Source organism: Lampetra planeri, chromosome 55 (assembly GCF_965212315.1).
Source record: "Lampetra planeri chromosome 55, kcLamPlan1.2.h2, whole genome shotgun sequence".
In the NCBI taxonomy this organism is placed as follows: Eukaryota; Metazoa; Chordata; class Hyperoartia; order Petromyzontiformes; family Petromyzontidae; genus Lampetra; species Lampetra planeri.
In genome coordinates this window covers 199,746-212,760 of record NC_136161.1, presented here as the reverse complement: position 1 = coordinate 212,760, position 13,015 = coordinate 199,746, and the positions used below count along the sequence as shown (strand labels likewise).

The 13,015-nt window shown below is 52.0% G+C and overlaps 1 protein-coding gene across 1 annotated transcript in view; it reads left to right on the top strand.

Annotated features, from left to right (window-relative positions):
- The first annotated feature begins 4,020 nt into the window (after nucleotides 1–4,020).
- The window catches only part of LOC144735425 (sulfotransferase 1C1-like), a 28,941-nt gene continuing 19,946 nt past the window's right edge, over nucleotides 4,021–13,015 (top strand). The window contains exon 1 of the mRNA XM_078617826.1: nucleotides 4,021–4,192. The gene's annotated coding sequence lies outside the window, so the exon portion shown is untranslated. The remainder of the gene's footprint in view (nucleotides 4,193–13,015) is intronic.

Here is a 13,015-nt window from a genome sequence, read left to right as displayed (position 1 = left end):
ATGCAGCTCTTTTTTTTTTATTATTACACGCTTTTATTTAACTCACTCGGTCTGTTGTTGTCGTTGTTGTTGTTGTTGTCGTATCCTCAAAAATTGTAACACAATTTGAACCCACTTCCCAATGTGGTATCGACTGCAAACGTGGTATACTTATGTTATACTCATAATCAACATTTTTGGGTTTAGATCGCGTTATTTATAAATGTGTCGTAACCCTTTACCACCAGACATGGCCAATCAGTAAAAAAGTGTCACGTTGACAAAAGACAAATAGTTCACTGCTTTAGCCCACCGGTGTGTTGAAGCGTGAAACCACAACATTTACAATTTGAGTACGACGTTTCGCTGGTAATTGCATCCAGCATCATCGGGGAATTCGCCAGAATGGTGAGGCTCTGCTCTGTCTTCCGTTCTTATATAGAGCAGCAGGGTGACGTCATCATTAACTCATTAACTCATCAGGTGCAACGATTTGAGGGGGGTGGGGGGGTTATTGTAATTATATACTAGATTAGTAATCAGGCAGTTGTTACGATGCGAGTTGTAGATTAGTAATCATTTCGAATGTGTTTTATTGTGATTATGCTACGTTAGTAATCAGTTAGTGTTTGATTCCCCTATAAGGAATTGTAATGTATTTTATTTAATAATACGCTTCCAGGCCGCACTAAGCCTGTAGCTGTCTGAGCGATTAAAGTTATTTCTGTTTCTCTCAATTTCAATGGATTCTCTAATTAGACTTTGCCAGTAGTAACTAGTTTTACACAACACGTCAACGTTGTCAAAATCAATTGAGTGTCCCTGTTGGCAAGCATGTTCTGCCACTGCCGACAGTTGTGTTTGCGATAGTTTAATATTTCTCTGGTGTTCTTTTAGTCTTACACTAATGTCTGTCCAACATAGCATCTGCCACATAAACAATTAATCCGATATACACCTTTTGTTGATAATTTAGGTAATTCGTCTTTAGTGCAAGTTACTAGTTGTTGAATTGTGTGTACTGTACCAAATCCTACTGTAATGTTTTGCTTTTGCAAAACACGGCTAATTTGTCAGTTACTCCTGAGATGGCAGATCACTGTTACAATTCAGTGGGCTCACATGACATTGACTTCTCCAAGACAGAGGTTCTCTGCAAGCCATCTGACTACCATGAGAGATTCGTTCATGAGGCGATCCACATATACAAACACAGAGACAATTTCAACCGAGAAGATGGATTCTGGCTCAGCAATCATTGGAAGTACGTAATAAACCATTTCGGATCTTAACTGATTGTGTTCACGTTTACGGTGACTTTCAGACCGCAGTCCACTCACTGGCATTGACTATATATCTTGTATTCTCCACAGGGAATGCATTATTTGCTCCGCTGCAAGCTTCCTATCACCACTCTCCCATTGACATATTTCGTTGCTTCCTCTCAGTACCTTTCACGCGACGGTCAATGGTATAGTGTATAGCATATTGTATAATAATAAATAGTATTAAAGTATAATGTTTAATACAATGTATAAGGTAATATATAGTATCGTAATTTTATAGTGAATATATAGCAGTGTGGTATACAGTTGGTTGGGTAGAATAATACATAGTGTAATATTACAATGTATAGTCTATAAGCATATTAGTTGCTGCGGTGCCATATTATTAACATTCCTTCCCTTTATTAATTCTAACCTTACTCCCTCCCTTTGATACTGCTAATCCTGCATAATGCATGGGCATAATGACTTTAAACCCATCGCCAAACCTCCTACGCATTTCACAAGTAGTACTAATCGCATATCTGCATTTCCCATAAATGTGCTAAATTCCTCTTGATATGCAAATTATTTTGTCAAGACGCTCTTCGCCCCTCCATCCCACCATAAATAGTCGCTCCAAGCCTGGGGCGTGCCATTCAGACTCTGCCTTCTCGACAGACCTGTTCTCCACCTGAAGACGGCTGCATGCATTGTGGCCGAAACGTCGTGAGAATTATTTTATTATGTTTTATTTTTATTATTTTATTATTTTCCTTCTACGTGACTTTACCGAAAGAACCAAGAAGATGAATCCCTGCAGTCACGAAAGCTTTAAATCGATATTTAAATTTTACCAGGTATGGCCTCACTGAGCTCTATAGTAGCTCTTTTTTTCAAAAGTGACCTGGCCATCACAGATGATAGCACAACGATGTGGGCTTATCATCGTCACGTGGCATTTTAAAGCAGCCAAATCCTCTAAAGGCCGTGATGTTCATTCTAAATGTGGAGCAAAAAAACCGCAGGGCCAGAAAAAAAATCCATGCGACCACGTGGAAAGAGAGAGAGAGAAGCAAACTCCAAATATTCAGCAGACGTCAACAGGATCGGGATCGAACTCAGGACTCCCTGTATGCCAGGCAAGGGTAGTTAACATCTCCTAGCCACTGCGTCGTCAGGGTCGAGATCGAACCCACGACCTCCTGTATACCAGGCGAGGGAGTCAGAGCACTGAGATCCTGGGTTCAAAGTACGTTGGTTAAAATCCATAATTCCCTCCCCCCATCTCTATACTCAAAGTAATGTGAATGGGTTCATCCCAGTTGAGTCTCTGAATAGCAGGTCACGTGATGTTGGTGGTGAAAAGTGTAGAAATGGGGAGCGGTGGTGCAGCGGTGAGCGCTACACTGCGCTATGAACCTGGCTACAATCAGAGTTTGATTTCCGCGCACGGACACTAACACCAGTGACAATTATCTCTAACCGGTCCTGGGCCTCCTCCCGTAGATATACTCAGCCTCAAATGAGTACCTGGCACGTTCTGTAGTAAACATCACCACTGGGGAGACAAAGGTGGCCAGGCGTGGTTGCTGACCATCCACCCCCTCGTGTGCCACAGTACTGACCTTCATAGGTGCTGCTACTCGTTACTAATGTAGTGGGTTCAACTAAGGCGCACTATTCAACTCGGAGGCAGCCTATTTTATTATTGAACACAACAGAACAACTTAACACAACGACCTAGGCTGGTGACCACCCTGGCTAACTACGTAACAACTGCTAACATGGACCGGGGCTAACAGCACATTGTCCGGACCACGTGCTTGAAGACTCAGCTTATATTCTCTCCGGCGTGGCTGGCTCCAGCCCTGGCCACGCCTCCCTTCCAGAACCTTCCCGAAGAACCTCGGTTCCATCACGTGACTCTCCTCGGGGGCCCGTCCGTTGCCTTAACTGGTCACGTGTCCACCCGGGTCAACTAGACTGTCATGTTCTAGATTTGAAGCTTTCGTGACTGCAAGGATTCATATTCTTAGGTTTTTTCGGTAAAGTCACGTAGGTAAAAAATTAAAATTAATAAAAGTAAAATAAAAATAACATAAAAATCACGACGTTTCGGAGGTAACACAAGCCTCCGTCTTCAGGTGGAACCGTCACAGCACGACAGCTGTATCAAGTAAGATAAATTCCAAGAGAACAGTCCTTGTATATATACTGGTTGAGGGTGGGAGGAGCCAAGGTAGGCCCTAGATATTATTTTTGTGAGGTTCGGTGCGGCTGAAGCACGCTGTTAGGAATGAGCCTTTGTTGTGTAGACTGTCATGGCCTTACCCGACCTTCCCTTCGGGTCGGCACACACTAGGGCCGGTACTGTCCTTACAGCCTGGTGACATGCCTTGATGTCATTACCTGCACACCGCGACCCTCTAGGGCCGGTACTGCACCCAAAGCTTGGTGACATTTAGCAAAGCTACAACATCTGCACACCGCACCCCTCTAGGGCCGGTACTGCACCCACAGCATGGTGACATCTATGAAGTCACTACACTACCATCACTTGCCACAACTGTCTATTGTAGGCTATACGGGGATCTTTGCCTTTTGTGTGTGAGTGGGTCAGAGTGGGTCCGAGTTGGGGCATGCAGTGGACTCTGCACTGCGCTAGGAACCTGGCGAAGCCACAGGTCCACCCCCCACCGCCACCCCATGCACCGCCCACTCTGATTCTTAAACAGCAACGCAACAGGAATTCACCCAAAGCCCGAACCCAACCCATAAGCTGTGAGGCACCGTGACCTGTGTCGTGTAGGCGAGGTCTCCAAACACTCTGAGCTCTCAGTTTGCCGGCGTCGGGGGGAGTTTGGCATCGCATCGCGCCACCGTTGAGCCGCAAAGCGGAGGCTGTGGGATTTCACGTGTCAGGTTGGTTCGTCGTCTGCGTTAAGGTGGGTTCATTCTTGTTCAGATGTTCATCCGTGTCGGGTGTTCATCAGCGTTCGTTTGTTCAACCGCGTTCAGGTTGTTCTTCCATGTCAATTCATCATTCGTGCCAGGTGATCATCTGTGCCAAGTGTTCATCTGGTTGAGGTGTTCATCTGTGCCAGGTGTTCATCTGTGCCAGGTGTTCATCTGTGTGAGGTGTTCATCCGCGTTAAGGTGGTTCATGCGTGTTTAGGTGGTTCATGCGTGTTTAGGTGATCTTCCGTGTTAGGTGTTCATCTGCGGTCTGGTGTTCATCCATGTCAGATATACATCCACGTCCAGCTGTTTATCCGCATCCAGGTTCAACCTCGCCCAGGTTTGTTGAGCAGAACGGGTCACTTACTTGACATACAGGGGAACAACTTCTCTCTGTGTCAGTGTGAGTGTATTTGTTCGAGTGTGTGCGATTGAATCAACTGAGTGACACGATTGGCTATGTACGGTGCTAAAGAAGTTCAACATAAATGCATTTATAGACTCACACATAGACCAGTAGACTCACACAGAGACCCGTAGACTCACACAGAGACCCACAGACCCACATAGAGACCCATAGTTTGTTGTGCTTTCCCCACACCTTCGATTATAAATAAATGCATGGAATGTGCGTGAGTGTGTCAAGAGTGCCTAGTGGGCACGCATTTAACTACAAACTGCACTACGAACCCGGCGACCCGAGTTCAATTCCCACTCATGGTCACCGACACCAGTGACAATTATTTGAACCGGTCTTAGGCCTCCCCCTAGGTCCACTCTGCCACATAATGAGAACCTGGTGCGGTGGTGTGTAGTAAAGATCGCCACAGGGGAGACAAAGGCGGCCGGACGTGGTGCTGGTCACCCACCCCTTCGTGTGCCACAGTGCCGGCCTTAACAGGTGCTCGCAAACAGCACTTGCCCCAAAAGTTTGTTAAGGCAATATGGTGGTGCCTTTGTCTTTTCTTTTGTTCGTTAGGATTGATTTGTTGAGATTACACAAAAAATAACAGCTATTTTTATTTTACCATATCAGACCCCACCGAGATTTATAGCAGCAGCCAAATAATTCTAAACGTGTGCCATTGATTCTAAATGCGGTAAAAAACCGGAGGATCCGGAGAAAAATCAATGTGACCACGGAGAGAGAGACACCTCAAAATTATCCAAATATGCAGAAGGGGTCGTCAGGTTCGGGATCAAACTCACGACCTCCTGTAAATTAGGCGAGGTATTTAACATGTCCTAGCCACCGTGGTGCCCACTGTGAATACATCAGAGAACTGAGATCCTGGGTTCAAAGTAGGGTGGTTAAAATCGATAACTCCCTCTCCCCACCTCTATCCCCCGAGCAGTGTGAATGGGTTCATCCGAGTTGAGTCTGTGATCAGCTGATCATCTGGTGGTGGTGGGGTAAAATGTGGATATGCCGACCTCTTCCAACATTATTGACTTAAGTCAGCTTAGCAAATGATTCACCCGAACTACTGGAGAGGACATAGCGATGTTTGTAGCCAACCGTTCTCATCGGAGGTGCTGTGGAAGTGTAGGGGTGTTACGGAGGGGCTGTATACAATGGAATCAGATGGGAAAGAAACACAGTGGGCGTGGCTATGTCGGTGCACGGGCAAGTGCTCCCAGCGACGTCTGCATCGGGCAGCCTGGGGGGCTGACTCGGAGCGGGGGGTTTGGTATAAAAGGGGATGAACCGGAGGGCTCAGGGAGAGATGTTAAGCTAAACCAGTGAAGACGGAAGATCATCATAGATAGAGCCCTGGACTCCCCTGGATCGCCGCCCTTATCAGGGCCGCACAGGATCGAGCCAGTGGCGTGGTCCCGAGAGCCAGAGCCGGTGCTCTTGTCAGAGCTGGTCTGGGACTCCGGGTACCGTAAGCCCGACTTACCAGTGTCGGGCTAGCTAGCCTCCCCTAGCCCATTAGTGGAGGACCCAGAGGTAGGCTAGGTGTAGCTAGGGAGTGTATCCCCAGTTAGACGGGTGAGGGGGCCGATACCCCCTCCAGTGTTGTATGTCAGTGCTGTACTGTACCGACACGGAATAAATACGTGTGCCTCCAACCCCGGTGTCAAGGTCTCCTGGAACATTATTACATCTGGTGTTAGAAGTGATCATCCACGAACATGGACACGCGTCGGACAGCTCGTGCCAGGGTACCGGGGGAGCAGGACAACGCTGCAGAAGCTGAGCCCGAGATGGCTGAAGGCGACGCCGAGCAGCCGGGCCCGGATACGTTCACACCGCAGCGTCCGGATGGAGGGGAGCCGTCAGCAGATGGACTGCGGCAGGCTCACGCGAGACTGGCAGAGCTGCTCTACGCTGCTGCCGCCACGCTCGAACAAATTACGCGGCTGGGGGCTGGTGGACCGCCACGGAGCGACAACAGCCAACGACCAGCACGGGTTCCCGCCATTTCGACGGAGCCGGAGTTTGATTCTCCCGCCATCGCCGCAGCAGCTGCTGAGGGCGTGGCCGGGCTGAGCCTCGCGTCCGACGTCGGCCGTACAGTGGCTGCAACGTCATCGACAGCGGCCAGCGCGTCACCAGTGGCGACCGGCGATGCCACTCATCGTTCGCGCTGAAGCCGAAGCCGAGACGAGTGGCGGGAGCAACGGGGGGCGACCTTCCACTGCGGCCGCTGCATTACACCAACGTCAGCCTCCCCTCACGGAGTTTGTGGGTGAGGATGGAGACTGGGGCGGCTTCCAGCGGCGCTTCCTCGCACACCAGGAGATGGCGGAGTGGACCGATGCCGAAGCTCTCCGCGCGCTGCCGGCGCTGCTCGACAGCGATGCCCTCGCCACTCTCACCTCGGCGCCGAAAGACAAGCGTGCCACGCTGCAGATGGCACTGCAGTTGCTGGCTGCAGTCTACGGACCACCGTCTGACTGCAGACAGCTATTTTACGATCGTCAACGGGGTGCAAAGGAGTCGCCCCTGGCGTATCGCACGAGTCTCCTGGCGCTAGCAAGAACGGCCTTCCCGCGAATGGACGACGAAGGAGTGGACGCCATGGTCACCAAAAAGATACTCTTGCTGGCTGATGAATTGGACATTATCTTCCCTCCGGGCCGCACAACACCTCCACGCCAACTTACTCTCGCAGCGACGAAAGGCCAGCAAGGCGGCGACCGGTCGTGCTGTGGCTGCAGCCACCCTCCCGGCGGAGGAAATTTGCGCCATCGACCGTTAGCTAGAGTGGAGAGCGGGAGTACGGCCGGCTCGGGACGGACCGGGCCGCCTCGACCAGCCAACGTCATCGCCAGCGCTCCCGCGCTGCTACAATTGCGGCCTCCGGGGTCATGTCGCCTCGGGATGCCGCTCTCCTCGGCAGCGTGGGGCGACGCCGCGACAGGACGCCGCGCCTCCTCCCAAGCTCCAACAACATAACCCGGCGAGTCGCGGCACCCCTCATGTTTGGCCCACACACACACCCGTCACACACTCACGCACTGCAACGAACGGGGGGCCGAAATTGCACACCGTCGCGCCAACACGTACCACTGTGGGGACTAATATCCAACCCAGCCAGTGGTCCGTGTTGGCCCATCGCGTTGTGGCCGCGTCGTCGGGGTCGTCAGCCGTGGTGGGGCACATTGATGGGGTTGAGGTGCGCATCCTGGTCGATACGGGAGCATCGGCGACCATTATTTCGGAATTGATTTACAACATTCTTCCTGTTCAGAGCCGTCCTTTGCTGGCCGTTGATGTGCCATTCTCTGCTGCTAACAGCGGCTCACTGGGAATCATTGGACAAATTCGAGCGCAAATTTGTATCGGAGATATCAAATTATCTGGCCCAATTTTTGTCTCCTCCTCGCTGGCGGTTCCGTGCCTGCTGGGGACGGACTTCCTGGGCAAAATGCCGATCCGTATCTTAATCGACCAGGGCTGTATTGAGCTCCCGTCGGGCCGACGTTTGGCATTTCTGCCGTCTCCCTCTGCGGGTCGGACGGCGTTCGCGACGGTACCGGCGCTCGTTGACAGAACGGTACGCGTACCGCCGGGGGCCCAGATGCTGATGCCTCTTAAACTACGTCGGCCTTTCGCTAAAGGGATTGGGGACCAGGGGGTTCTGCTGGGCCCGTCCAGGGTCGGGGTTAGCGGACCTCATTCAATTCCGGCCCAGACCATCGTTAAGGGGGACGGGGACCCTTTCATCGCGGTCCTCAATGTGGGGTCGCGGACGGTGGTGCTTCCACAGGGGACCGTGCTTGCTCACGCAACGCCGGTGCCCTGTGAGGAACCCGTCATAAATCACGTGAGCGCTGCCCCTCTGCCGCGACCACATACGGACAGTGATGAGGGGTGGCTCGAGGCGCTTTGTGCGGGATCGACGGACCTGTCGGACTTAGAGCGTCAAAAGTTTAAAACACTGCTGCGTGAATTTTCCGACGTTTTCAGTCGGAACAAATACGATCTGGGCTGTACTCATCTGCTGCGTCACCATATTGATACGGGTGACAGCGCGCCAATACGCACGAATCCTTTTCGGTTAAGTCCCGCCGAAAAGGACCATGTCAAATCGGCCGTTGATGACATGTTAGCCGCCGACATCATTTCTCCTTCTACCAGCCCTTGGGGAGCGCCGATTGTCTCAGTTAAAAAACATGACGGCTCGTTGCGGTTTTGCGTAGATTTTCGTCGCCTCAACAAAATTTTTGTTGCCGACGCATACCCGCTCCCACGGATAGACGAATCGCTTGACGCCTTGGCGAGGGCGCAATTCTTCTCCACATTGGATTTGCTTTCGGGATTCTGGCAGCTTCCTCTGGACGATGATTCGAAACCCAAAACTGCATTCCGTACACCGCACGGCCTGTTCCAAATCAACCGGTTGCCGATGGGACTCCACTCAGCGCCGGCAACTTTCCAGCGATTGATGGAATTGGTTTTGGCTGGGTTACAATGGGACTCGTGCTTAATTTATTTGGATGACGTTATCGTCTTTAGCAAAACGTTCGACGAACATCTACAGAGGTTGCGGGCGGTTTTCCTCAAAATGCGGGCTGCTAATTTGAAATTTAAACCCCAAAAATGTAATTTGTTACGCGAATCCGTGCGTTATTTGGGACATATCATCGGACGCTCAGGTATTGCTACCGATCCCACCAAAACGCAGTGTGTCAGCTCCTGGCCGACTCCCACCTCTGTGGGAGAGGTCAGGAGTTTCGTTGGATTCGCGTCGTATTACCGACGGTTTGTCGCGGATTTTGCAATGATTGCAAAGCCCCTACACGCTTTGACATCGAAGGGGGTCCGGTTCCACTGGGGACAGGAGGAGGAGGCTGCCTTCCGATCCCTCCGGGACGCGCTGGTAAACGCTCCTCCCTTGGGTTACCCTGATTTTTCAAAACCCTTTTTGCTCGACATGGACGCGAGCAACACGGGTATTGGGGGCGTGCTTTCGCAGGTGGTTGACGGCGTGGAACGGGTAGTCGCGTACGGTAGTCGGGTGTTGTCTCTAGCGGAGCAAAGATATTGTGTCACCCGTCGGGAACTGTTGGCAATTGTTAACTTCATCCAACAGTATCGCCCATATCTGTACGGTCGGCATTTCACCGTCCGCACAGATCATGCGGCACTACAGTACGCCCTGCGAGTTCAACAACCATCGGGACAATTGTCTTGATGGTTGGAGATTCTCCAGGACTTCGATTTCGAAGCTACGTACCGTAAGGGCGTTCGCCACACCAATGCGGACGCTCTGTCACGGATGCCAACCACCTCCGAATGCGCATGCCTCCTGGGGTCGGGACGTTGCAGGCCTCCGAGTGAGATATCCGTTCCGGTCCTGGCGGCCGCCGCTGACGCAACGTTGATGACGGATTTGATTGCGCAACAGGGAAAAGATTCCCTGTTGGGGTTGCCTGTTGCTGAATGGGGGCGCCTCCAGATGGAGGATACCTCCCTCCTCGCGTTGCGTCGTCGCGTCGGAAGTGCTGGGTGGGGGAGGGGTGATGTCGACTCATGGGAGATGGTCCAGGGTCTGTTAATGCATTGGGACGGGAGATCCCATCGACACCGGCTGGTGGTCCCTTCTGGGTTGCGGGGTAAGGTGGTGTGGGCCGCTCATGAGCGCCTCCTCCACCTGGGGACTCAAAAGACCCTCGCCATGCTCCAGCTAGATTTTGTTTGGCCAGGCATGACAAGGGATGTCGGGGATCTGTTGGGGTCATGTCCTCGGTGTGCGCAACGTAAACCACCAGCACGGGAGTCTAACCCGCCTTTGCAATCCATCAAAGTTTCCAGGGTCAACGAGCTTGTCGTGCTTGATATCCTGGGCCCATTTCCCGCTACCCCCAGGGGCAACAGATATCTGTTGACCGGGGTGGAATATTTTACGCGCTGGCCTATGGCCTGGCCCCTTGACAACCAGTCGGCAGCAGCCATCGCGGAGGCCTTTGTCCAGGGATACGTCCTGGACAAAGGTGCTCCGGAGCGGCTGCTGACCGACCAGGGCAAAAAATTTTCTGGTAAACTCCTCCAAGAGGTCTGTGAGCTCCTGGGCACAAAAAAAATTCGTACCTCCCCATATCATCCGCAAACTGACGGGATGGTGGAGCGTCTGCATCAAACCATCACGTCGATGCTGTCCCAACAGGTCTCGGACTCACAGACCGATTGGGACCTTCAAATTCAAGGGGTCTTGGCAGCATATAGAATGGCTCCCCATGCGGCAACGGGATTTTCCCCCTTCTTCTTGATGTACGGCCGCGAACCTGACCCGCCTGTTCAGACCCAGCTGCAGATCTCCGCGCTGCGGGGTAAAACTAAATTGGCCGCCCACGTTAAATTCAATATTGCTAAATTAACAGAGGCATGGGAGGCTGCTATGCAAAATTCCGACCTCCGCCAGAAGGCTAACGAGAGGCTCAGGCTGGGTCGGGCGCACGTACTGCAGTGGAAACCAGGTGACAAGGCATGGTTACACTGTCCACAGGTACCGCTTGCAACCTCCTCTAAACTGGTGCGGCCGTGGCGAGGCCCTGTGGAGGTGGTTCAGGTTTTGCGGCCTCAGTGTGTACGCATCAAATGGGGGAAGCGGCGGTGGTTTGTGCACCCCTCCAGATTGAAACCCTTCGTTGCGGTCCAAGTTCCCACTTCACATACGCGTGGCCAGACATGTGGGGGGTCCACTGACTCGCAGGGTCCGTCTCCGCTGTTCTCACCTAACGTGCTGCCGGCTGTCCCGCCCCCAGGTGAACCGGGAGTGACGGGCTCACGCCCGACAACCCCTCCTGGGGATGCCAAGGGTCACGCGGCAACGGAAAGTGACTCACTCGGCCATGGACGGTTGCCACCCAACAGTCCGCCGTCCGGGGTTGCCCCGTGTGACGGGCCTGCTGCAAGAACGCGCGCAAAAATGCGCAGACTTTTGTGAGGCCCGGAGAAATGTACATATGTTGTGTTCATTTGTGTTGTGTGGGTGGTGTGTTTCCTGCACATTGGATTGTACATATGTTGTGTTCATTGTGTGTTGTGTGTGTGGTGTGTTCTCCTACAAATTGTATATAGGGTGCTCTTACGGTATTCGTATTTATTCAGGGGGGGTGCGCCGGGTTAATTCTCTTCTTGCTGTTGCGGTTCTTGTTGGTGTTCTTGTTGTTGTTATTGTTGAACAAAATTGTGAGGCACACGCGGGTTCAAGGGGTAAATACACTTTTATTGTTGTTTTTTTTGCAGCCGGGACGGCTGCTAGCTGTACAGGGGGGGGGGTGATGTAGGGGTGTTACGGAGGGGCTGTATACAATGGAATCAGATGGGAAAGAAACACAGTGGGCGTGGCTATGTCGGTGCACGGGCAGGTGCTCCCAGCGACGTCCGCATCGGGTAGCCTGGGGGGCTGACTCGGAGCGGGGGGTTTGGTATAAAAAGGGATGAGCCGGAGGGCTCAGGGAGAGATGTTAAGCTAAACCAGTGAAGACGGAAGATCATCATAGATAGAGCCCTGGACTCCCCTGGATCGCCGCCCTTATCAGGGCCCCACAGGATCGAGCCAGTGGCGTGGTCCCGAGAGCCAGAGCCGGTGCTCTTGTCAGAGCTGGTCTGGGACTCCAGGTACCGTAAGCCCGACTTACCAGTGTCGGGCTAGCTAGCCTCCCCCAGCCCATTAGTGGAGGACCCAGAGGTAGGCTAGGTGTAGATAGGGAGTGTATCCCCAGTTAGACGGGTGAGGGGGCCGATACCCCCTCCAGTGTTGTATGTCAGTGCTGTACTGTACCGACACGGAATAAATACGTGTGCCTCCAACCCCGGTGTCAAGGTCTCCTGGAACATTATTACAGAAGGATGATTATCTATGGGTCTCTATGTGAGTCTATGGGTCTCTGTGTGATGAGTTTATGGGTCTCTGCATGATGAGTCTATGGGTCTCTGCGTGATGAGTCTATGGGTCTCTGTGTGATGAGTCTATGGGTCTCTGCGTGATGAGTCTATGGGTCTCTGCGTGATGAGTCTATGGGTCTCTGTGTGATGAGTCTATGGGTCTCTATGTGAGTCTATGGGTCTCTATGTGAGTCTATGGGTCTGTGTGTGATGACTCTATGGGGTCTCTGTGTGGTGAGTCTATGGGTCTGTGTGACGATAGTATGGTTCTCTGTGTGAGTCTATGGTTCTCTGTCCGAGTCTATATGTATTGTATGTTGAACCTCTTTCACACTGTACGTAGCCAACCGTACTAATCGGAGGTAAGGGGGAAGTAAAACAAACTATAGGTGTCTGTGTGAATCTATGGGTAACTGTGAGAGTTTATGAGCATCTGTGTGATGAGTCTACGGTTCTCCATGTGATA